Below are 27,357 nucleotides of genomic sequence, written 5' to 3'. Positions count from 1 at the left end.
CAAGCAATTTCACAACTGTGGATAAAGGAGATGGATCAACTTCAACTAAAAGATAGCATGATCAAAGACTGATAACAGCACTTATTTATTAATAAAGTTCATAATAAAGAATGCTCTGTGGGAACTTGCCAAAGAGATGTTTTCTAGGTCAAGTTATTACATGTGCTAAGCACTGCGAAGCTATTATAATTTACCTACACTTAAATAGAAGGGTAGTGAGTGAGTACATCATAAGAGTTTTGGGTCCCAATTCAATGTGTCTCTGTCTAATTCTTGGACTGGGAGGAGCATTTGTGTTGATTCATATGTTTAAAGGTAGGCCCATATTTCACCGTCTTGTGGAATCAAGATTTTAGAAAGCTGATGGAATGGAAGATTAAATAGTAATAAGCTCTGTGTGAAAGTGTGTCTGTGTCTGTTTGGATAAAAACTGATAGATGTGCCATCAGCTCAAAATGTAGATCTTCTTGGTGACAGTTGCTATGTGAAATGTTATGAGATAGAAATTATTGTCATAATTAATAATAGGTAAAAGTTTTCCCTTTGATGTGCTATATTCCATATTCCTTAATTAAGAGGTTGTGCCTGTGTTTATTACTGTAACTTTCTATTTTGTCTTATTGGTTCAGTTGCCACCCAGAATCCAAACTCCCACCAGACTTAGGCAAAACTATTAAAACTTAAGTTCAGAAATCTTAAATTTTGAATCCTTTACACATGGAAGCATACAATATAGACACCCACAGCTTTAATCTGAATACACAAACACATACACAAATAATAAGACAGTGGGCCTGCCACTTATGCAAGGGTTCAGTTCTGGGGGTCCATGCACAACAGTAAAATCATGAAAAGCTAGGAAGCCCCTGGAACCACACCCTGCATGACCATCCCTACTTGTCCAGAGCAGGCCAGGCCCTCTGCCTCAATTACCAGGTCCTGTTTTGCATTCCAGCCATCTGGAGCTGGCTTTTGCCTTGGTGCTTTTTCCCAACAATGCAAGCGGCTTTCCCTCATGTGACCTTCTCAGAGCCCAGAAAGCAAGGCAGAGGAACTAACAAGCTTTTTCTGTGATGGGTTTTCCCTGCTCTCCATTCATTCATTTTTCAGTCATAACCACCTAAGTAAATTACACGTAAGTGGCAGGCCCACTATATTTGGCGTTCCTACCCAACTAGGAATAATGAAATACTGTACGATAGTAATACAATAGTAATAGTAATCAAAAGAGTTACATATTAAGTAACTTGGACAGTTTGAAAATCAAAGTTTAAAAACTGACAAAAATGTCACTTTAAAAGACTGTGGACACAAAATATTTCTTGGAAATGGGAAATAATGGACCAAGTTCTATAGAATAAGGACAAAGATCACAAAAGAATGCTCACCAGCTGTTTTGAACAGCAAAACACACTTTATATTCACTGTAGGGAGGCACAAAAATAGCCTCCCAATGGACAAGGATCTTAGTCTAGGCTTGCCATATGTCAGGAAAATTCCTGACATGTCCTAGTTTTGCGCAACACTATCGTAGTTGTGACCATAAAGTTGATTGATTGCTATGTATGTTTTTAACTTCTGGATCACAATACTGGATATTCTCAATTGTCCACTATAGATCTATAGCTATAGATCCACCAATACATTGGGTACTTGTAAACCATTACAATCAGGTTATTTGTGAAATCTCTGTAGTCCTAGTAACCTTCAAAAGCGATAAGAAATTAAGGTTTGATCCTGGCTTGTTCTTACTAACCTTAGTTGAAATTAAGCACAGTTCCCTGGATTTGAGTAACATGGGAAACAGTGGTTAGTTTAAAAGCGAAAGCTCCTCTTCTGACATAAAAAAGAAAAAGAAAGCAGATGGGAGAGTGCATATGTAGATTTGCTCACAGAGGAGGAAACCATGGTTTCCTACTAATTTTGAAGCAGGTCAAAGCCACTAAAACAGAAATGAATATTCCTAAGGGTTCCAGACATGTTCCAGTATATGACTTCCAGTACATGACTTAACAACCTCAACTTTCCTCTGAGCAAAGTTCAGACAGAAAATTTGCTGGACACCATAAGATCTCCACTCAACCTTCTACGTAGTCCTCACTTTGTGGGTCTATTATCAAGGCCAATTAATCAATATCAAATGAGGTTATTTTCACCAAATGATAAGGTAATTACTTTATCAGCATGCCCCTACTGATGAATTCTGCATTCCTTTATACTTGATCTTGACAGTTATTTCACACATCATAGTTGCCTTTGTCATAAGATAAATGTAATTACTGGAATAGCCCCAACATTTTAAAAATAAGCTTCACTTGCAGGTTTTTAGCAGTGCCACTCATCCTGTCAGATTGTGTGGTTTGAAGTGCTATGAAGTCATGTTTAGAACTGAGGCCCTATAGAAGAGATTTTATCACATTCCACAAAACAGATGGTGAGGACACTAGAGCACTGCACCAGAGCACTTTGTGGGTGGAATTGGTATTATCTCGAGTGGTAGAGCCATAGGATTGCCAATAACCCCTATAAACCAAGTATTTTAGGGCAGATTGACAAAAGGAGCTTTGGTTGTCTCATTCAATATGTATGCAAGTAATTAGGAAAGTGAGCAACAAAATCAGTTGTTATTTCAGCAAACTGATAGCACCCACTGCCATATCTCTAGCAACCCTGGCACAGTGAAATTGATATAGAGACCTGATGAGGGTGTAATGTGGATGTGGGTTAGCAAGTGTCACTCAACACAGACAGCACATGAATAACACTGGTGAGTAAGGAAAGACAATCTGAGGTATCTATAGTGTTTGCTAGAGATTATCATATTGTTATAGATTTATAGGGGTAGAATTTAGGGGGTGTCAAAGCTAATTTCCTTAGAGGAAATAGCAAACCCAAGTGTGTAACAGGGCATTACCCACCAATAATCTTCTGTTCTTGGCACATGTAAAAGCTATTTAAGCAGGCACACTTCCTAGGTTGCGTATTGAACACTGAAGTCCTAGTCCAAATCTCTCTGTGAGATGACCTTCTGGGGGATTAGCCATGAGGAGTTCAAAGCACCAAAGGAAATGGGTGTTAGAATACAAATGAATGGAGTCCTCCCTCCCTTTCTTTGTATATAAAAACGGTTTGGTTTTTAGAAGAGGGTTGGTAGTGATGTAACCAGGGAGCAAAGAGGAACACTTAGGTTGTGATGTGCCCTGCACACCAAAAGAGGTTGCACAGAAAGGATGCTGATGCTGCTACTATGGAGTAAGCTAGGACGTTTTTGGATGCTGCTGCTGTGAGCCCCTCCATTGAAAGCTTCTGGTTATATATGTGTAAATAAAACATATATCAAAAAGACACTAAGGCCTTCTATAGTCTCCATTGTGCCTTATTGTCCTGACAGAAACACAAACCCTGGTTAAATGCCAAACAGTTGGAATTTTGTACACTGCTCAGCAGAGATTTGGGGGGAAGGGGTATACCAACATCAATATAAGCACCAGGCACCAGAAGAAACAGAGACCTGAATTTTGGGATGCACTGATGCACTACAAAGAATGCTATCTAATAACGTAGTCACCTCTTCTAGAAGCAGATAGCCCCACATGTTGTGATGTTGTTATCCTGATACAAAAAGTGGTATGGAATATGGCTGTGTGTGTATATATATATATATATAACCTAATTTTAATCTGCAGGCCTAAGTGCATCAGATCTACTTATAAGCTTACAGTCAGGTTTCAGAAGCTCCTCCACTCATCTGCCAGTGAGCCTATTTCTTTTTGCCCTGTTAACTTCCTTGCCCTGTCTGTTCAGTCAGCACCTATTAGTTTCTGTCAGCTACTGCTTCCATGTGTTCTGCCATGCCACCTCCTATCCAAAAGGTTTTTAAACTCTAATAATACCCCTCCCATCTGTCTGGGTTTCCCCAGCCACTCTGGGCAGCTCCCAACAGAAGACTAAAAACAGAATAAAACTTCAAACATTAAAAACTCCCCTATATAGTTGCAGAACAGTCAAGAATATCTATAGTTGGTCTCGCACTTGATTAGTTTTCTGATGACAGAAATTGAAGCTGTTTTTGACCAGGACCAGATTATTGAGCAGGCTGTTGAAAAGTCTGATCTAGTGATCAGAGTGTTGGACTAGGACCTGCGAAACTAGGATTAAAATTTTCACTTGGCTGTGAAGCTTACCTTGGGCCTGTTACTGTGTCTCAGCCTAGTTTATCTCACAGGACTGTTATGGGGATTAAATGAGGGGGAGAACGTATCTACAAACCAAATGTCTAGTGGAAGATGAATCATAGAATCATAGAGTTGGAAGAGACCACAAGGGCCATCGAGTCCAACCCCCTGCCAAGCAGGAAACACCATCAGAGCACTCCTGACATATGGTTGTCAAGCCTCTCCTTAAAGACCTCCAAAGAAGGAGACTCCACCACACTCCTTGGCAGCAAATTCCACTGTCGAACAGCCGAAGATGAATTTCCTTCAGAGGTACAAGTCAAATAGGGGCTTGCTGCACTTAAATGTTGAACACCTGCCTCCATCGCCCACCTCCCCTGCCACCCCCAACAACCTAGCACATTAGTGGGTGAAAACAGTGGATGTGGCAACAGGTTCTCTCCAGTTTTGCAGGGAAATATCAATTGCAACAACAGAGGTAACTACCACCACAAGTTCCAGAACCCCCCTGGCAGGATAATTGTGTCAATTTCCACAAGCCAGAAAGCCCTCAGACTTGGCACATTTTCAGTGAGACAATCATTTCCCCAGATGTGTTATTTTTCTATCTATAGGTCCTTTTTACGTGAAACACCTTTGCCCCATTTGTCCTTGTTAAGTAGTGCAGTCCCAGAAGGGCTCTCTCATGTTTGCTTTTCTCCAGAAGATGCAGATCAGCTTGTAGAAATTATAGGAAACAAATGCTGCTTAGACTGCACAGGCAGCGGAAGATTCATGTTCTCTCTGTAAGAAATAGTTATACAGACATTGCACAGATATATGGGTATACTGTGCTTACACGTTGTGAGAATAACCCCCTTTGCCCTGATCTGTGGATCAAGTTGCTAATGTTTTGTTCATAAAGATTTGAACATAAGAGGCGGGGGACCCTGAACTGTTTAAATCTATCACTAGAGGATAAAGTATCTACCAAAGTATTAATATTAACATGATTATGGGAGTGTTATCAAGAGTGCCTTTATCTTCTGATTGCAAACAATAGCTGCCTGAAGGAGAGTGATACCCTCGAGTATTGTGGGATGAAAACCAACTGCAGATTTAGAGCCACATAAAGTCTACTTGTGGCTTCAAAAATCAGAAGAAAATTTCTTGAAACCACAATTATGAGCAGTTAGAGAGTAAATGAATCTATTTTTCATCACCTTGGGCGGTGAAGGGAAAGCATTTGAGAGTTATATTGATAAGAGAAAGAGAGAAGATACTCAAACACATTTAATGTTTGTTTAATTGATTAAGCTAGATTTGGAGCATTTGAGACTTCATAAAGGAGATTTTTTTTTTGCATAAATATTCAAATATATGTAACAGCTCCAGAAGATTAGTCTCTGTTGTATGCTGTAGCCTGAAAGTATCCAAAGTTCCTCTCTAAATTTTAAAATTTTATCTAATTTTTAATCTATTTAAACTAGATTAACTAATTAATCTGATTTTCTAATACATTGCCCTTCAATATAAATATTCCCAGGGCAGCTTACAAATTGGTTACCACTGGGTGGGTTTACTACAGTCAAGACAAAGGGCTGTTAGCTCTAGTCAAGAACCCTATAATGACAACCAATGCAAAAAAGGAAAGAAAGAGGAACTGGTCGGGTGTCTCAGACTGATGCAAGACATAACAGCAACAGATCTGTTTCTTTAACTGCTGTTACACCCAGGTCACATATCTTTAGATGCATATCACATTGAGGATTGGGATCCCAGTTTCAACAGTGGAAATGGCACACTTGTGGAATACCCCTAAACCCACTTTGCCTTGTGGTAGGTGCTGCTTGTTGGTGAGTGCAAGAGGGTTAACCTGATGTTCACAATAGCCCCCCTCCCCCTGTTCCTGATCCTTTGGACCCATCACTCAGGCACATTTTATGCAGCCAGGTTCACTTCTAGTAAATCAGAGGTGGACTGAGAGAAAAGTATCTTTGTAGAAGCTGGGGGTGGGGTATAGCCATGGGTAGGGGAGGAAGGATTCTTTACCCCTATTCTGGTACCCTTTTGTTATTGGGGGGAAAACAGACTCCTCATTACCCCTTTTCAGTGTGACTGGGACAGACTCCTATTTGAAAGGCAAGTCCAACAACATCATATCTCGTAGCCAGTGCATCATGGCACATGTAAATAAATTATCTGTGTGTGCGCTGGAGGAAGTGAGTTCAGTAACATTAAGTACTTAAGAGTGGAGGGTCATGATCATTAGTGTGATATGGGGGCCTCTTCAAAACCAACTCTTGCCCTGCAACCTTTGACATAACTCCCCAATACTCATGTTTTTAATACTCATGTTCTGTAACTTACACTGCTAATTACAACTGAAACAACTGCATTTGCTTCTCAGTTTATCAATGCTACCACTTCCTTCCTATGTTTCCTGTGTTGAATTTCAGACTGTAAGCTCCTCAGGGCAAGGAGCTGCCTTCCTGCACACTTAGGGTGCTATATAAATAATAATAAAGAATAAGTTGAAGGGCATTGGTAAGGTGAGTTTGTGGAAAAGAAAGCAGATAACACAATGCTTTTCCAGTTTCAAGACTTTATCCCACCTCTCAGGCGGCAGTCCACTGAATAGTTCTGCCAAAAAAATAGAAACAAAACAAAACAATGCACCATTTTTAATCCATGCATCTGAGCTAGTTGACATATGAAGCAGTTTTGGTCCAAGCTTTCAGCTGGGTACTTTGTCATCTCCCTTCTTGCACATGGTCTAGAATTTCTGTTGGCATAGTCAAGACCTTGTGTTGTATAGTTTAAGAGTAAGATGAGGGGGACCCTAACCCTATATCCCTACAATGCTTTCTGGGTGGCTTTCAGCCTAACCTAATTTTTAGAATGGTTCTGAAAATAAATTTGGGACCTGGAAAATTTATATGCTGACTTGAATTCTTTGGAGGAGGAAGAGGATAAATATATAGTAATTGGAGGTCATGGTTTGATAACATCATTTCTGTGTTGTGTGGAGAATATACGTTTCTTCTTTTTTAAAAAAAAATATATATTAAATTTCTCACTTTAACAATCCAATCAAACAACATTAAATATTCCAAATTATACATAATCAAACAATTCAAATATTATGCCAAATTATAATTTTTTTGAGGAATCTTCCCATGCTCCGAGTTTGGGAATACATGTTTCAGTGCCCTTATTTTCTTCAAAGAACCAAAGTTCGTTCACATCAAGCCATTTCTTAAGTTCAAGAAATAAGAAACGGAGAAGATAGGGGTTTTCCAAAAACTGGAAGAGAATTCCCATCACCAGTTTGGATAAATTGATGCTTTTTAAAAAGGGGACGGGGTTTTCATGGTAAAGTAAAGTGCAAGTGAATATTTATTTATCTACTGTCTTACATTTAAAAAGTTACATTTTGGGAGGCTTCCCCACAAAAAGAGGAATCAGTAGAATATTTTAGATTTTATTAGTAAATAAAGATGTAAGTACATGAACATGCTGCAGAATGTATTTTAACTACAGTAGCATTCACTTTAGTAGAGCTGGGAGAGATGCTTAATTCTTCAATTTTCAGTGGTTCATGCCCTAAAGATTTTTTATCTTACTTTGTTACCTGAATATTCCCAACTATGACCATATCTCTTGTAATGCTGCTTTGTTTCTGGATTTTAATTTTAGAATAATTCTATTACCACAGTACCCTAGTCATGAGCAATTGTTGCTGTTTCTGTTTCTCTGGTACTTTGAATGAATGGCTGTATGTTCATAAAAAATCATTTCTTCTAGAGTCTCTCTATAAAAATACCCCTTAGAGAGGACCTATCGTTAATCTTGAGCCCAGAAACTATCGGCAAGGGTGGCAAAATGGATCATTGAAAAAGTGCCCTAAAGACAGTAATAGAATCATTTGTCTCTCTTTCATTAGTGCGCCTCTCTCTCTCTCTCTCTCTCTCTCTCTCTCTCTCTCTCTCCCCCACACACACACACACAGACACACAATCAAATTGGGACTACAGCGAAGAAGGTTATGCAGTGAAGTTCATACAGTTGGAGCTAGAAAATGTAAATGTCTTTAATAATTCTCAGATAAATAACCCTGAATATATTGCCTTTAAGTGCTTCATTTATTTCAACGAAATACTTCTCAAAGAAGTGCTCCAGTGTCAGGCCATAGAGAGCACTTTATAAAGGGATATTAATTATATCCTGAAACTTACAAGTGTCATTGGATAAGAGTCCTGCTGTATAAAATACCAATATACCATTTTACTCCATGACTAATTTCAGCTAGTCCAAATCCTGAATTTCCAGCTGAGAACTGGAATTATTTAGCAATTATTTAGCGGAGCATAAATATTTAGAGACAGTTTGTACTAACAAATCTTGTCTCTAGGAGCCAGGCCCACAGCAATATTCGCAGTGCAAGTTTCCCTCATATAAATCAAGCCTCTAACTTCACACCTTCCTTATTTCATCTTTACAATTTTTTGCAGGCAACCCACGCTTGAATATTTATGTGCCACTGAGTCTAAGGTTCTGTGCAATGCCAGCACTTTGGTATATAAAGTAGGCTACTTAGTGACCTATGAAATAATCTATAGAACATGTTTTGATAGTGGAGACGTGTGTGTGTGTGTGTGTGTGTGTGTGTGTGTGTGTGTGTGTGTTTTAATGTCAGTCCCAACCTGATCCCATAGCTGTTATACTGACAATTAAATCAACAGAACAGAATGCTAGGACAGCATTTTCACTACAGTGTCACCACGAAAGCTAGGTGAGACATGGCATGATCCAGCCCAGGTCATGATGGATTCTTACAAAATGTTTGGTGGGTGGTGAGGAGATTTAAAGCACAATATGGATGGGTGGAAACTGTGAGCTAATGTCTTCCCTCTACCACATACACACGCTAAGACACACACATGTTTTTATGTCATCATTCTTCTGGTAGGGGTTATTTCTGGTCACATAATCCTGGTCACAGAATAAAATTGGGTTTTTTAAATTTACTTTCGGGGGAAATTTGCATCTCCGGGAAGGACTGGGAAATACAGTGGCTGAGACACAGTACGGCAAGGGGCAAGAAAGGGCAATACATAATTCACCTGTGCTCCCTTCTAAAGAACTTTTGCTGTAAGTTAACGTCAGCAGCAGTACATACTTGGCATAGTATTCAACCAGGCTTTGCTCAGAGTTGTTGGCATCTGTCTGTCTCGAGAGACAATGGAGTGCACTTCCAGGGATGAAACCAAACCACTGGAGAATCACAGAGCCCGCTGTGGCAGCAAAGACTGGTAACTTGTACTTGCTGCCTCCCGCATTGTTTTGCTGCATTAGCAGCACTGAAGTGACCTTTCTTATGGTGCACAAGCCTGGGCTGCTCAAACAAAAAGACCCACCTCTTGGCCTTGCTGATGGGGTCCAAAGAAAAGCAGAGCAATACATTTGCCACCAGCTTGGTTGCAGGAGTTGCTGGAAGGAGCACACAATATGCCACCCAACCATCTTAGGGACTCCACACTGGATTTGTGTAGGGTTTAATTCCTTAGCCTTTTTCTTCCCCAAAGATGTCCCACAAGGCAGCAGGTACAGATTTTTCCTTGGGGTTTACTCCCAAAGACTTTTTTATGAATGAGTAAAGCTACAAGCAGAGGAAGTTTAGGATGAGTTTTCCTTCTCCTAGATGAGCTACCTTCCCAGGTTGACAAGCCCCAACTGCCCCTCACTTCCCTCTACAACACATGCAGTAGCTACCTTCTTAACTGTTGGACCCACTATTGGTCTTCTCTGTTCAATCTGCTAGAACCTGTCCTCGCATACAAGGGAAGTCACTAACTCAACAGGAGTTTGAGACCCATTGGCTACCCTCCCCTGGTTTAGCCTGTCAGTCGAAGCCATTTCCCTCGGTGTGGCCGTTACATGCTGACAGCTTATAGGAGATACAAGTGAGAGCTGAGTGCAGGTTGGGGACCAAAGGTGGTCAAATTACCATAGAAGAAACACAACATGTTCTCTACCAGAGGTACTACCCCTTCGCTAACATCCCATAACACCCTCACTCAGAGTAGACCCACTGAAATCAATTGATCTACTTTGAGTCAAACTTAGTTTGATATTACTTGGAAGTCCATGTAGTTTTCATGACTGTGTAAAGAAGAGGCCTGGTATGTACACGCCATCCCAGGAATTGCTGCTCTTCCTGGACGGGAGGGGAAATAATGCCTTGTGGAGCAGGGGAAGCAGTATAAAATCTTCCACTACTGCATTAGTAATTTTGCATTGCCTTTTTCCTATCCATGTTAATGGAATTGTGACCCCTGTCTTCTAATTCAGCAGATGTGCTTCATCAGTGCATACATATAAATTTTTTAACTTGCCTTTCAAGGAACTCTGAGCTTCTCCTCCCCCCTTCCATCTTCTTAACAACAACCCTGTGAGGTAGGTTAGGCAGAGAGAGAGAGAGAGAGAGAGACAGAGAGAGACCCAAGATCACCCATTGAACTTCATGGCTAATGTGGGCTTTGACACCAGATACCCCCCTATTCCAGTCTGAAAATAACCACTACAACACACTGGTTCTCCACATGCAAGCTAAACTGCATATGGCAAAACTGTGCGGACTTTACAGTTTCAGAGTGGGGGTTTCATGCTCTCACTGCTTAATACACCCAAATAAGAGTGCAGGAAACAGACATGTGGTTGTTCTCTGTGACAAATTCTAATGGGATGGGTTTGCAGCCGAGTAGTTAAGGAAAATAACAGGACTGGTTTGTCCCAACGGCATTATAACCCTTGGGATGAAAAAAGTTCCCCACCCTTGCTACAGCCTATATAATCTGACTGTGTAACACTCTGAAACTTCACCTTGGGGACTTAAAAAAGAAAAGAAAAAGGAAAATAATAATAAAATGCATTTGTTTATTGCTGATGATAAAGCTGTGATAGGTCAATTATTTGTGCATGCCACTGCATTCGACAAAATGGTGTATCTGGTGTAATTCTCAGGCATAAGTTGAAAACTGTGCTAGAATGAGAAACATCTTAAATCTTTATTAGATGGCGATATTAAAGCTTCACTGATACAGAAATATCTTCCATCTGGGTCCCTCTTTCGTTGTTGTTATTGTTGCTGTGAAATGTCTATTTCCCAAAGGAATATGGCCCATTTTAACCTGCTGTGGGACAGAACACCTGTTCCACATATCACTTCATATGTATAATGTACAGCTCCACCATTATCATGCAAAGCAGTCAGGGCAAGTGAAATGACGGCTTCATGGGACGTGCAAGATTTAAAAGCAGCCACAGTTCATTCATTGGTATATCTAGCAGAGAGATTCCTACCCACCCACCCCCAAATCACTATCTTTCAGCCTGCTAGGAAACTTGTGGAAGCTCTGCTCTCTCCTGTCCCTCCTAATAAAAGGGGTGGGGTGCAATAAAAAATAAGCTTCCTCCTACTGTTACAGATTCACTTCTGCCTTATTAGAAATCTGCTTGCAAAGCCAGTCTGTGACATGAGCCAACTGTATCTTGGCTGCCAGTTACATATGATAATGTATGGTCCCAAAGTGGATAGATGGCTGTAATTCACTTGAGGGACTCTGCTTATGTCATAAAGCGCTTGAGCAGTTTATGAACAGCAACAGAACCTTAAGAGTGAATTACAGCCCTGCATTCACTCCTAGGACATCTGTTGTTGTTGTGTATGGATTTTTAAAAATAAATTAGAAGGGGAAAAATCCTCCTTCACCAAGTCTTCAGTTTCCGAAAATGTTGTGCTTTGCTTTAAAAAAAATAAAAAATCTTCATCTGGAAGTTGCACCTGTTTGGCGGTTCTGGGACAGGTAGCTAGTCCAAACCTCTTAAAGGGACATGTCCCCATTCCTGGGGGCGGGGAAGGGCCTGTATCTGTAACAAAGTGCTGCTGTTTCATAAGGAAAGTAAAATTAATGATGGTGTTATCCTGCCAGCTAGGGCTGAATAAAACAGTAGGCTAATTGTGAACTATGTAATGGTCCCAAGCCACCTTTGTGTTGAGCATATTTTGTCAGATGCCTTACAGGGCAAGGATTATGTAGCCTCTAGATAGTGTCCATATAATGAACTTACACTATAGTATTAAATAAACCCATCAGTCCTGGAAATCAACCCAGGGGTACAGTTTTGCACGAGAACTAGACATCTCAGGCTGTTACTACCACAACCCACCACTATTCATTGAAAGAACCCACTGCAATGAAATTGGTTAAAACCAGTGTAGGTGTCCTTGGGGATGTTAACAAAAAACAACCTCAGCAGCTGCCACTTCTACCACATCATGGTGGGGAGGAGAGGGTTAGGTACACCTGTCAAAATTTGTTATTCACCTATTTAGGATTCCTTTCCTTTGTAGAAAATAAAACCTTTAATGAACAGCATGCCTTGTTTTTTCTCTCTGCTAGATTTGCATAATATTTCAATTTATGGTGGCCAGCCATGCATTGCCAAAAAAAAGGTGGGGGGAAAGCACCACTGACTGGTCCCGCTCCATGTCTTTCCAGATGCATTTGCCTGGCTGGAATGTTATTTATTTATTTTATTTACAACTTGTATATACCACTTCATTATTCACATTTCAATACCGTGTACATAAAAACAATAGACAGAAAATGATCCATTAAAAAATAACTTTTATCATAAAACTATTTTAGTTTTTATGCTGGCTGGAACAAGACAGTCTTACTTGTGCACCTGAGGTTCATCAAAGAAGAAGCCTCGGTTGGGAGAGAACTCAATAGGCTTGAGCCCACTAAACTATTAGGAGGTTTGGAGCAAGGTGCCACCAGTAAACTGATGGTAGCCAACTCTCATTCTCTGTAACATCTGAACTGGGAATGGTTAAAAATGCCCTGGACTGGTGTCTGGATGCAGTAGTGGGTTGGATGAGGGCTAACAAACTGGATGTGAATCCTGGCAAGACCAAGGCTCTGTGGGTGAGTGGCTCCCAGGTCTGGGAAGTCAGTAAGTTGCCTACCCCAGATGGAGTTTCTCTCTCCCTGAATGTGAAGGTGCACAGTTTGGAGGTGCTCCTGGATTCAGTTGTATCACTAGTGATGCATTCAGCACCAGATGGTGAGAGAGTTTGTTAGGGAATGTAAAGTGGTGTGTGGTTGCACAGCTGTCATTGTGCAAGCATATGGGTCCTGAGTGAATGGCTGTGTCAGTAAGAGCACAACCTATTAACTTTATCAGAGGGATTATTAAATAATCATGTACTTGCATTGGGCTGGCTGCAGGACCCAATGCTTCCACCATTGCCTTCTCAAACAGAAAGGCAGCAGCAGGATGATGTCTCCCCTTTATCACTACAGAGTGACAAACAGAAGCTCTGCCTAGTGAGAGAAGACTTGAGATAAAATGCGGAACCACCATGCCTCAGGGAGGCATGGGACTTCAGAATGTGAGTTATCATAGCATCTAATCTCCCTTAATCCAGTGCTAATGTGCTTGTGTGGCTATCAGGGTTTAATGCCACAAATTGTAAATGGGCCACTGTTTTTTGGAACAGGAATGAAAGGCAAACTATCTTTTTCATATTCAACCGTGAAGGACTATTCATGGTCTATGATTATAGAGGACCTGACTTGGCTTGCATTATAATGTAAATCCATACTTAGTTGCTCCTTTCAGTTAAAGCCCCAGCTAGTTTATTTTCTGTGCTCTACCATAAATGCTCTAGAAGACTTTCACCCTGAATTTTTGGTTTACTCTACTTCTTTCATGAAAAACAATTTTAGAATAATGTATTCTCCTTTCTTGAAAATAATTTCAGGTTAAGAGAAGAATTTTAGTTTATGAGTTCTAGTTATGAGATTTACTGATCACCACTCTGATTTCCATACACAGTATGCTTTAATCTGGGTTAGACAGGATAGCCTACATTAGTAACATATGGAGACAATGAGGCTAATAGATGTAATATGCAGAGGGGGCATAAGACTGGGGACAGAGGCAAGTAGTATGCTAAGTGTCCCACTATGAGGCAAATCAGCAAAAACAAGGAGTGGGTTTGATGAGTAAACACAAATAGGGCCTCACTTTGCAGCAAGTTGGTTCTGATTCAAGAAATCAATTAAATAATTAGAATTTACAATCAACGGCCCCACATGGCTTCAATATTTCTGGAAATTTTACACCTCTGTACCTTAGTTACATCCATTGATTTCAGTAGGTCCATTCTGAGTAAAATTTAGTTGAATACAGTCTATTAGATACAACCCTATTCCCCATTGTACTTTGTGGCCCTTACTTCTGAGTAGAAATGTATAGGATTGAACTGTTAGACTTAAAATCATATATCTTAAGAAAGATTGGAACATCACCAATCTTAGCTTTGTTGTTTCTCCTCAGTTGCAAAGGAAGGGGATTAGAGTGGGTACATGCAGGTGAAATTATAAGTGAGCACAATATGTGAGACTGTATAGCATGTTTACAACCTGAATGGATTTGTATGTGCCTTAATGATATTGAAACCTAGATTCCCCCCCCCCCCCGCTGAACTCTTGTGAGTTTTCATCATTGATGTTTTGTCTCTCCACCAAGCTCAAAGGCCTATTCTCATAACGCCTTCCAAAGTGGAAGCAAGTGAACAGCCAAATAATTCAAGTATCTTTATCTCATGGTAGAGCTCTCCCTAATCACACCACAGGCATTAGAAATTCTTTGATAGCACATATAGTCTCTACATCATAAATTGTGCTATGACCCTTCAAGCAGTTTTTTCATGATGTACCATACCCTTGCAGATTTGATCATCCTCAACTATGGAGCATTTCCAATGTTGCCATAACACTCAGAACCATAGTAGCTCAATAACCTGACTTTGTGTCAAAGATCAGCAGCTTGATTCAGCAACCACTGAGACTGGAACACTATATTCCCACTGCAGTTAATAGACTACTTTTAAGCATGAGTATCAACTCAGTCCTGTGACCAGCACATAAATGCTTATGATGGTGCATATCAACATCTGCATCTGCATATCATTGCAAAACATTACGTTCTGTCAGAGTTAAGCATTATTGTGCTGGCTTCATAGGCAATTACGCACCAGTGTTTAGCACCTGAATTCCAGTAAGTTTTCTGGCATATTTAAGTTTCTGGAGTTGGTTGAAAACCACTGCAACCACACATACAGCTAGCACCACATTCAGATAAACTGGCCAAACAGCTCTTTACAACAAGAAAGGCTGAAGACTATATCACCCAGCTGACACTACCACTTAGCTGACAAGAGGCAAGTTATGTGAAACCTGAACCTACAACCAATTAGAATGAAGCAAACTGTGTGAATGAACCCCTTGGCTATCATATCCCTTAGTAGGTTAATAGAATCCTGAGTATGGGATTAATACAAAAAGTCACCTTGATTCTTTTGTTTTTCCTTTGTTCTAATCTAGCATTTCATTATTCTTACCCTCTAAAATTCAATAAAGCCTCAAGGTCTATGTGCCAGATCAGAACTTATTTAAATACCACCTTCAGTGTTTTTCAGACCTTCCAAATATCAAAGCAAGTGTTGAATTAAACATTCCTGAAAGGGAATGCTTCAAAGTACTGTTTAATATGTTTAGGGTTGCCCTATCTATCAGATTGGCTAATCTAACTAAATCTAGCAGGATAGGGGGAGAAATCCACTTGACGCCATGAACTACTGGAGAACACTTTCCCCTTTCTGACTACTAAGCTTGCTGTTTAATTATACAAATATTTGTGGGTTTGGCTACGGTGAGTACTAATTTGTTATTCTAGCAAAAAGCTTCAAATTGTTTGGAGCGTGCTGGGAAAATAGTCACTGCCTTTACGCGCATGACACGCTAAGCTCAAGAAAAACCACTGTGCTACTGAGGGACCTTACAAGTAGGTGCTTGTAAAGAAAATAAGTTAAATTCCCAGTAGTATGCTGAAAATCACAGCTTGCAAAGACCTGCCTAGTGGGCACTGAGCAAACATGCTCACTTGCATATTGTTTTTCAAGTTGTCACTAGTTAACATTTCTTATTTTTCCAGTAAATGATGTTCATAACGTATGTATTTTTCTTACCTTTAATAGAAGAACGTGGATCTAGTTCCTTGACATCTGCTGTTGATAGTGTCGTAGTTGATATGTCTTCGGTCTAAACCAGAGTCGGGGAACCTCTTGTCTTCCAGATACTTTTGGACTATAACTCCAATCATGGTTATGCGTTGTTTAGAAGTGCAGTGCAATGTTGAAACTCATAAGTTTGCACCAAGCAGAGGTAGGCCTGGCAGGCAACAGACATGCAGTGCCTAACTTGTCTCTCTTAACTTTGGCTATCTGCCTTACAACTATATTTTGATCAGTGCTAGAGACAAATCTGAGCAACTGCTAATTCTTATTACTTTAACATGTGAAGGAACAACTATTGTAGCTACCACTAAATAGGCCCTTCTTAATTGGCCTTGTCAGTGGTTACCACAGCAACAGCTATAGAGATGTTAACAAGTGAAGACCTGAGAGGATGTCTTTCACCTGGCACCAAAAATGTGTAAATGGAGGCACCTGGGAGAGAGAGGAGAGCATTTTGCAGGTGGAGAGACCTCTTAAAACAACTTTTCTGCCTCACCACAATCTGGAACAATATACTGTAGTTGTGCAATTGCCCTTGATATGCCAGCATCGCTCCCATGCTTTCTTTGCCAAAAAGCAAGTAGCTAATTCATTTGATGTCCACTTTCTCCAAGATGTGTCCTGCATTATTGAGATTCAATTCCATGTTGGGCAACTGGGATTGGGCTCTGGTATGTTCAGGGCAGGACTTTGGGATAGAGGTCCAGGGCCCCATGCCACAGAATGAGCAGGACAGACCCCAAATGCAGCAAAGCCAGCTCACAAAGCTAAAATCTAAAATGACCTCACTTGCACCACTGATTGGGCTCAGTTCCGCCACAGTGATATGACAATGGAGGTGGGGAATCCAGAGGCCACAATGGCATCTATGAGGGATACAATGCTAGAGCACAAAAACAGTGTGTGCTGTTTTCAGCCCATTGGCTCCACATTCCCTAACACAATGTAGAAAGGAAACCAGTGGGCAACTTCATAAAATGGAGGGCGGGGGGGGGGGGGAACTGCTATTATTATTATTTGTTGAATTTCTATACCGCCCTATACCCGGAGGTCTCAGGGTGGTTCACAGAACAAAATCAAAATATAAAACCACAAAGTATATAGTCAAAATAAAAACAACCCAATAACACCTCCCCACACAAAAAACACCACATTTTAAAAGGGCATAGGATGTCAATCAAATCAACCAAAGAATTTATTATTTCACAAGAAGGGGAGGAAAGGAGCAATATGGGTAATTCAAATAGATTTACGGTGAGTCCCTAAACTAAAGTAAAAAAATGGGGGGCGGAATGTGTGTTGTAATTTATTTAACTATAGAGTCTCTCAGAGCTGTCTCTGGCTACACAGTCCTGGGCTGGGGCACAGCTTGTAGGCCTCAGTCTTTGTCGCTCCCTGACTGTGGAGCTGCTACTGTTAAATTAACACTATATTTGGGGGGGGGGGGATTGCTGTCATATCCTGCGCTGTCTCTGTTTGTGGTTCTTTTTATTCACTCTCTCTGTAGCCTCTTTTTCTTCCCCCGGAGCTTCAGCTATCCCCTCCCTGAAGCTCTTCAACCAATTTACCTCAGGATTTCCTCAGAACTCCCTCACAATCTCCTCAGAAACCACCTTTCAGCTCCCTACCACAACCTAAGTGCACCCTCCCCTCCCCCGCACAAAGGATGCTCTCCAGGCCTCCCGTTGGGTGTTGCACTTTTACAAGACAGCATGTTATTCCGCCGGGTTTCGACATTTTGATTCTTCCTTCTTTCACCTGCTCCCTTTCCTCTGTTGGAATCTGTTCTGAGGGAGAGTTGAACGGACATTGTGGTAGGTGTCTTCACAGGCGAAGGCACGAAAGTGTCAGAGACTCCCTTCTGCCAATGAGGATCTTTTGATTTCTGCCAAATCCCACCCCCAACTGCAGCCCCCTGTGCCACAACCCGTAGAGTCACTCCAGGAAGTCCCCAAACCCATAGGAGTGCTTTTCAAGGCACACGGGACTGTAGTGGAAACAAGATGCAATGCCTTCTTGTGTGACAGCAACTCCACTCACAGCTTTCTGCATACTATTGAACAGCTGAGTGATGAACTGGGGAGTATTTGGGAAAGTATTTGGGATGAGGGATTCCCCCATTCCCTGGAACATGCTTTCAGTTTCGTCGTCCCGCAGACCTGGCCCAGAACCAGTTTTGCTTGTGAGGATTTATGAGGCCATTTTTCCAAAGTTGCTAAGCACTTTTTTGAGCTAATTTACTCTCCCCCACTCACTCCCCACCCTATAAACCCATCATCAAATTCTTCAGTGGTGCTTGCTGCTTCTAATTTGCTTATTTTGATGAACAGAAAAATGCAAAACAGCCAGCAGCTTCTCATTTGCCCAAAAAGGAAAGCAGAGGAAGTCTGTACAACAAACACACAGGAAGGGTGGCTAATGATATAGGAGCATCACATACGCGGCAATATGGGAGCATTCTTCTCTTGATGCATGAGAGACTTTAGCACGTGCATTGGATTAATGGATGGGAGACAAAGAAAAGGGCCTTGAATTAACCACAAAAGCAATCTATGGATGGCAAGTATCTCTATAAAGTGAATATATAGCATATTAATCATAAAGCAAGCAGCTGAATGCATGTAAATTAGAAAAAAAGGCTTGTATATAGGATACAGGGCATGCAGAGTATGTCAAAGGATGCCTGAATTTCTGCGGGATTTGCATACAGAGGGTGAAAAATATTGCTTCTTTTTTATTAAAAAAAAGTAGTTCAAATAAGCAGGTCTTTATAGTAATTTGAAGTAGAATGGAAACCAATTTTTGATCATATACACGATGATAAAGAATATTGCAATATGCTTTGTCTTGATTCCAGTCTTCTGACCTTAATCATAAAGAATATGTTTTATTCCCGGATGTTAGTACCATTGTTCTATTGGGGGGGGGGGGAGATTTCACAAAATGTCTGTTTCACTCTGCTGTCCATAGCCTGCTATCATAGATATTTGTCTGAGCAAATCTCTCAAACATTCAGTAATGTTCTGCCTTCTCCAAGAAGTGGGAAGGTCGTCATCTACCATGTAAATTGCCTTTGTAAGAAAGGGCACTGGGACATTACCTTTGGAATAATCTGTTCTCTTACAAATGCACAGGTTGCCCAGGCGTTCTTGGAGCACAGAAGCTCTGCTAATCCTAAAGCAACATCAGACCAACACGCCAAAATTCCTGGCAAATTCAATAGCCAATAGAAAATTACTCTGTTTGACAGGATGCAAACAGAACGTGTACGGTGAGCATTCTTATGTCCATTTGTTTCTTTGACCTCTACTAGATTAGGGAGTTTTAAAACAGAATATTACGCTGTACAGCCTCTAGCTAGAGTATATTGCTATTTTTCACATCCTCGTTCCATTTGGAAGCTATCAAACTTCTTTTTTTAAAAAAAGTCCTTTGTTGTCATCGTCATTGTAAATACATTTTTTGTATTTTGCCAAAGTTTCTTTGCTTCACCCCACTGCCCACAGTCTGCCATCATGGCTACTGGTCTGGAACAAAGCTCTCAAACATACTGAAAACTGGCAAGAGGAACTATGCAAAGCAGAACAAAACAGTAAACCAGCCATTAAGCAGAGAGTGGGGGAAAACAAAATAATGTTGAAAATCTTGGGAGAATAATATTTACTTCAGGCAGACTCTTTCTTAAACTCATGAAGCTTCTTTATCTTAAGGGTTAGATGTGCAGGGTTTGGTTTATGAGAGACCCATGATTAAATCCTGGCTCAGCCATGAAACGCATTGTCTGGCCTTGAGTATATCTACGGTTGCCATATTTCAAAAAGTAAAATTCCTGACACCCCCAAAGTTGTTGAGCTTTGGAGCTGTTTCCACTGTTTTCCCTATCGTGTTACATCTGGGTTTCCCCCTGACATTTTGCCGATTCGGCAACATTCCCCCCAACGCCATTTTTACCACCCCAAAAACAGGACATGTCAGGATTTTTCCTGATGTATGGAAAGCCTAGTATATCACTCTTTCCCCCAACCAGCTCAGAGGGTGGCTGCAATACAGTATAATATAAGGATTTATTGAAAGCCATGCATATCATTTTTAGTACAGCTGAAAAGAAGACTGCATTTATACTTAATGTCCAAGGGTGCAAGAAACCTTGGGATCGAATTATATAGAGATTGTATTTCCCCCCATTATACCCCCTACTAGAAGCAACATTTTAAATCACTTGCCTTGTGTCAGATATTCATATTCGCCCTAATCTTGAATTGTTCAGAATATGCTTAGATGGGCAAATGTATATTACATTCACTAATAACAGGCAAAACAGATAAACAGCCTTACACCTCACATTACATATTCAATTTCCCTAGGCATTCCATGTCTTTAGAGACAACACCTATTGTTTATTAGATTTATCTGAGTGGGTCTGTCCTGCATTGGACATTCTGGCCTATTGGCTAAGACAGAGTGTTGCTTTCATAATGTTGAAACCTAAGAAGAATTGCATTTATAAATGTGGAACTGGAGCTGCCTCGGATTAATGGCCTTCCACAGCTGAGTTGGAGTTACTTGCCAAAAGTTTTCTTCTGGCCTGGAAGATTTCTGTTCTAGAACCATGACATGAAATTTAAAACATTAGAGCCTTTAATAAGTGGTGTGATCTGCACAGGTATGGCTCTACACCTACTCTAACTATAATTCATGCCAACTTGGACCAACTTGGGCCAGTGCAAAGCTGGAGAAGCAGGTGTGACTATTACTGCAATAAATGGATCTGGAGTCTAACCTTTCCTACACATGTACTGCCAATTTAATGTCAGCTTATAAATATACTTTGCTTAATATATGTTCCCAGTATTGACTAATACGTACATTTATACTAATAAATCTTGCTGTCACAAGATGAACAATTTGTTTTATTATTTTCTGCATCTGCAAGATGATATCAGGTCACACTAGGTACTCATACTTTAGGGTTCAGGGTTACCATCCTGCCTGTTGTAATGATGGAGAGCTTTGTTCTTCAGGTATTACACCACAAAAGTGGGTGTCCCTGTTAGTCACTGATAACTTGCATCTTTAGGTCCGCATCTGTTAATATGATCAGGAGGACAAACCAGATCTTTCAAATTAATTTCATTCATTGGTTGTGCAGCATCCTTGGGTGGCATCTTCTGGAACGGCCAATTTGACTCCTCTCTGGCGCCTTCTAGAGGCATGAAAGTGCCATTTCATTGGTATGATGTCTGCTATCAATACAGTTGAACTTCTGAACTGTGAAGCTAAGAAGAGACTTCAGCGTGTTTATATTATCTAGGATATGTGAGATATAGAATCTAAGTCCACAGGTTTTTGGACTAGGTTTGTGGTGTCTGTGTACTCACCACATACCACCATTCCTATTTCTTTCTCCATGGATAGAAATAGAACTTCTCTACATAATAATTAGGTGCATTCAAGATGAAAATAAGAAAAGGTCCTAAGGTAGCAGTACAGACTGAGACAAGCTCGTCACTGACTTTGTGGCTTCTGCACAACATCAAGGCTGAGCTTATACAGCCCACTTCTATAGTTAACACCTGTGTAACGTTCAATAAACCAGTCCCACAAGTCTCATTTGGTATCTCCAAAGTGTCGTCTGTTACGTTCCTGTCAATGATGGAGCACATAATTCATTTAGAGGGGCAGGTTGAAGTGTTCATGAATGACAAATTAAGATTTACTCCTAACATCCCTGATGAGGTCTTGTTGCATTTAGGAGGTTTATAGATCTGTTTCACGGGAATGTTCTTGATAAAGTTGCATTTGTGGGTTGTTTATTCAATGAACAAAGTAATCCATTATGTATTTGTATCTGGTTTAGACATGAATTGAGATCAGGAACTTGTAAGAAATTATTCCTAATTTTTGCACAAGTCGGAACAAAACCTACCCACTCGGGGAGGGGAAATCTGTTTCGTATCAGACTGCATGGAATGTGGCCCTATGTACTTAAAAGGTTTCCAAACATAAATGTTTGACAGCTCATACAAAGGCAAGAAAATCTCTAGTAAAACTTAATAAAGATAAAATAAGATATAACCCACACATAGAGTTAACCAAACAATGTTGCTATTCCATATCTCTCCATCGCCCCAAAGTAATCTAACAAGCTTATAGACTTTCTAACAGCTTTCCTGCTCTATTTTCTACTTCTAGACTGATATATAGTTATAGCCACTTAATTTTGTATGATTCACAAAGTGATAGAAAAACTACTTAAGCCAGCATACAGGTGCTTTAATCAGAGATATTCTTTTTGGCTTTGGTGAGGCTAAGCTAATTTAAGTCTGTACTTTCAGTGGTTTGTGAATCACACTGTATTCCAGATTCCTGTAAGGATCCATGACAGAAACTCTTCCACCATTGCTCTACCACCATTGCTCTATAATTTGGATTCTCTGTCTCACTTGCAAGGCTGGTGATCTTCTAACTGGTCTGGAGCAAGTTTGCTAAAGTAGCTGAGTAGCTGAATACCCACAAAAGCAGAGTAAAGAAACTGAGCAGAATCAGATGTTGTACCTGCCAGGAATTTTACAGCCATTCCTGGTGACCTATCCTTTCTTAGAGCATTACCAAAGTCCTTGTAAGTGGAGCTCAGTGATGAGAATACATGCATAAATGCCTTCTGATCTGGACTTCCACTCAGACTTCTTATCATCTCTGCTCTTGAAGTCCTGATGGTGATTGCAGAGGGCCAGAAGCCCCCCCCCCCTCTCTCTCTCTGTGTGTGTGTGTGTGTGTGTGTGAGAGAGAGAGAGAGAGAGAGAGAGAGAGAGAGAGAGAGAGAAATTAGATTACTTCTAGTCTCCTGAACCTGCAGCTTCCCTAAGTAAGATATGTTTCATGGAGATACTCTCACTGATTTCTCTGGTTTCCCATAAAAACGGGCCAATGGTGAATTCCTTAAGAATTCACATAAGAAATATTTACTATGTGAAACTTACATAGTTAAAGTAGTATTGTGACTTTCGCTTGACACTGTCACATTAAAAGAACTGGACTTTTAGGAGTTGCTGATTTGTTAACAGTTCACCTCTTGCTAAACAGCTTTTTCTGGGCATTGCAGCGGATTGAGGAAAACTGTAGTAGATTGTGGTTAAGAAGTGGACCAATAGAGCAGAAAAGGTCCTTGATTGTCATGCATTTGCTAACAAAATCTTCATAAAATGCTGGATTTTCAAGAACAGATTGTAAAACTCAAACTCCTGCTTTCCCGACTTGGGAATATTGTAATGCACAAACCACAACACTGGACTTAGAGAGACTTTGTTTTGGAGCAAAATCAACCCAAAGATAAATCTTTCCCTTTCAGGAGCTAAGCTTCTGATCTGTATCTTGAGCTACTTGCTAAATTTGTTTTTGCTGCTAACAAAATTCTCTTACTTACTCTTTCCTCTTCCAGAGAGTTGCCACATTCTGATGGTCATGACATTTCTCCAGCCTAAATGAAGTACAGACATGACTGTTCAACTTTTATGTCCTTTAGAATGACGAGGTGTAAAACACAGGGCGGAAAGGAGAACTAACCAACCTGGCATTTGCTTGGCTTGTTCACCTTCAGCATTTTAACCTTGTGTCTTGACTGAGGAAATTTGCCCTTCTCTGATGGAATTATAGTGTGGCCAATATAAACACAATGGCCAGCACCAATTCCCAGATGTTTTCAGTGTGGATGCTTCATGCCAGCTGCTTGTTCAATCAGCTTCGACTGAACGCTGCCCTGTGGTAAACTCATTGTAGACAATCTTCTTTCCTGCAGTGAAGTGATGGTTTAACATCCTCCTAAATTATCCTCCCCCTCTCTTGCTCTGTCTGTTGGAAGCAATGCTCAAAGATACTTGGAGACTGTAGTTTATGTGTGAAGCAGACAGATTGCATCTCTAACATCTAACACGCAATAACAACAATAAAGCAGCCTGACGTGTGTTTTTCTGTGTAAACAGTTTCTTCTGAACATGGAGCCAGTGAAATGTTTTGAGATGTTCAACTTTTATTACCGTATTTATCATCTCTTTTGTAACATTTCCTCATGGAGCCACATTTGTGTATTTTACATTGTCTGGAGAAATAAAAAGTGTTTAAACATAAAATACTGATATGATAGGCATTTTATGAGAGCCCCCCCCGCCCCCCGGCAGCTTGTGCACACGGACAAGTCGTGCTGGGACAATTTTTAAATGATGTGAGTAGGACTTCTGTAAATATCTCTGTTCCAAAACTTAGTGGGGAAAGTGGGGCCTGGAGCTAAAATAACAGTGAAGGGAAGGAATAGGCTGACTGATTGTTGGTGCTTAAGGAATCCAATACAGAATTTGCAATTGTGATTTTTATTTTTAAGTGCAAACATGATCAGGTGGTCTCCCCAAGAAATGCATATGTCTAACAGACATTGGCAAGTGATGACAGATGACAGTAAACTTGCATTTCATTGGTACAGGATGTGATATATCCAAAGTCCAGAAATCCTGCCATGAAGTCCTGTTTGTGACATGCATTTCCAAGGCACGAGATGGGTACAGACTGACAAAGACATTCAACAAAGACTGGAGCACATCACACAAACAAATGTGTGGTCCATGTAGCAACTCAGCAAGATATCACATCTGTATCATTTCCACTCTCCTATTTAAAGGGACCAAGTAATTGGTTTAAATGATTTCTAGCTAATTCTAGATCTTCTTTATTGAAATGTGCCTTATAAATTAAGTAATTAAAATTCCAAACGATAAACTAATTTCCCTTAAAAATAATAAATTCAACAAGATTACATTTCTAACAGGAAGCTTTTGATTAACATGACAAAGAGATCACCGAATCCTATAGATAGTTAATTAATTAAATAAATGGACCTTTGTTTATTTATTTATTCATTCATTTTTTTATTAGTTGCTAATGGAAGATAACAGTGCAAGCCTGTTCTTGGTATAAGCTTTCGTGTGCATAGAGAGTTGAAGGGCACTGCTGGCATTATTGGACAAACAGGCCAAACCCTACGCCAAAGGATAAATGGACATAAATCTGACATCAGAAATCACAAGACAGAGAAGCCAGTAGGAGAACACTTCAATCTCCCAGGACATTCAGTACAGGATATCAAAGCAGCTGTCTTATTACAAAAGAATTTCTAAAACAGACTTGAAAGAGAAGTTGCTGAATTACAACTTATCACTAAACTGAAAACTATGGAGAGACCTGGTCTTAATAGAGATATTGGATTCCTGTCTCATTACATATGCATACTATCCCTTGCTTTTTCCTGTAGGACTAATTGCAGTTGTTAACAGTCGTCAACAGGTTTCCCATACCCATTGAGTCAATCACCCATCTCCTACTACCCTCCTGAGAAAAACCCCACCCCACCCTCCCACTATATATAAGGGTCTGGTGACTTCTGTTTCACTGTATCTGAATAACTGTGCATGCACACGAAAGCTTATACTCAGAACAAACTTAGTTGGTCTCTAAGGTGCTGCTGGGGGACGCGGGTGGTGCTGTGGTCTAAACCACTGAGCCTTGGGCTTGCTGATCAGAAGGTCGGTGTTTCGAATCCCTGCGACGGAGTGAGCTCCTGTTGTTTGGTCCCAGCTCCTGCCAACCTAGCAGTTCGAAAGCATGTCAAAGCGAAAGTAGATAAACAGGTACCGCTCCGGCAGGAAGGTAAACAGTGTTTCTGTGTGCTGCTCTGATTCGCCAGAAGCAGCTTACTCATGCTGGCCACATGAACTGGAAGCTGTCTGCGGAAAACGCCAGCTCCCCCAGCCAGTAAAGCAAGATGAACGCCACAACCCCAGAGTCGTCTGCGACTGGACTTAACGGTCAGGGGTCCCTTAACCTTTACCTTTAAGGTACTACTGGATATATATATATATATATATATATATATATATATATATATATATATTGACTGCATCAGACCAACATGGCTACCTACCTGAATCTAGTGCAAGCCTGATCTGCTGGTGGAAGGGAGAACCACAAACAGTGGGTGCCATCAGTGGCGTAGCGTGAGTTGTCAGCACCCAGGGCAAGGCAAGTAATTTGCGCCCCCTAACCCGTAGATTTGCGCCCCCTAACCCGTGGATTTGCGCACCCTAACCCTAACCCCCAGATGTTGCGCCCAGTGTGGCCGGCCCCCCTGCACCCCCCACGCTACGCCACTGGGTGCCATAACAGAGAAGACCCTGCTCTACGGAACAGCCAAGGATACTTTCTGAAACTGATGACTCCAGCATCAAGACACATCTTTTGATTGTGTAGTCACAATTTAACTATTTTCACTTGATTCTGACAACAAAAATGCACACAACACAAAGGGAGAAGTGACTTGGGGAGATAAAACATTGCTGTTCTTTTAATTTCAGTAGGAATCCAAGTAAGGAAGGTACTTGCTTTCTAAAGGAGAAAGCTGCTAGCACAGTTACATTATTTTAGCAATCGCTCAACATTTTCCTTCCTGAGCTGTACTGTCTTTGCCCAAGGCATTTTTAAGGCAACAGGAAGAGCTCCTAGCTGTGTTTAAAGTTTGTATTTAATTTTGTCTCATCACAATCTCACTAAATAATTGCATGCTTATGACCTGTCCTAGCTGTGAAAAGGGCAGACAGATTTTTATCTGGTTCATTTAATTTCTTCTGTGCCTGGACTCTTATGAAGTGTTTTGGGAACCCTGTTGTTCTGCTCTGTTAAATAGTGCCCCATATCTGAAGCAAGCAGTGGAAAAGAGGAACAAGCACAATGAAATTTAGGCCTCTGTTCTATTCTATTCTATTCTATTCTATTCTATTCTATTCTATTCTATTCTATTCTATTCTATTCTATTCTCTCTAAAAAGGGTTTAACAAGATTGGTCCATTTTAAATGCGAAAAAGCCCCCCACCCCCAAAATTTGAAAAGCCATTGACTACTTGACAATATGTATTCTGTGCTGTGATATGAGGTGGGGGGGGGGACGGACAAAAATCTCTCTAACCAGTCACATGTATCATTCATTAACTAGCTCCCAGAATTAAGGTT

At 40.6% G+C, this 27,357-nt stretch overlaps 2 long non-coding RNA genes across 5 annotated transcripts in view; one reads left to right on the top strand and one right to left on the bottom strand.

Annotated features, from left to right (window-relative positions):
* LOC310690028 overlaps nucleotides 1-16,388 on the bottom strand; it is an 83,915-nt gene extending 67,527 nt beyond the window's left edge. For 2 of the 3 annotated variants that reach the window (XR_014517806.1, XR_014517807.1), the window contains exon 1: nucleotides 16,261-16,388. This is a non-coding gene — a long non-coding RNA (uncharacterized lncRNA). The remainder of the gene's footprint in view (nucleotides 1-16,260) is intronic. The other variant, XR_014517808.1, reaches the window with a different exon arrangement.
* On the top strand, nucleotides 200-27,104 carry LOC310690021. Of its 2 annotated transcripts, XR_014517796.1 has the most exons (5): nucleotides 211-315; nucleotides 13,529-13,617; nucleotides 19,443-19,579; nucleotides 23,747-26,343; nucleotides 26,520-27,104. It is a non-coding gene; the product is annotated as an uncharacterized lncRNA (long non-coding RNA). The 2 variants fall into 2 exon arrangements; XR_014517795.1 differs by lacking the exon at nucleotides 13,529-13,617 and having other exon boundaries at nucleotides 200-315.
* The last annotated feature ends 253 nt before the right edge of the window (nucleotides 27,105-27,357 follow it).

The sequence above is a fragment of the Podarcis liolepis genome (assembly GCF_965112155.1).
Source record: "Podarcis liolepis genome assembly, chromosome: 12".
NCBI classification, from domain to species: Eukaryota; Metazoa; Chordata; class Lepidosauria; order Squamata; family Lacertidae; genus Podarcis; species Podarcis liolepis.
Note: the sequence above shows the minus strand (reverse complement) of the source record. Positions and strands in the feature narration are given on the sequence as shown.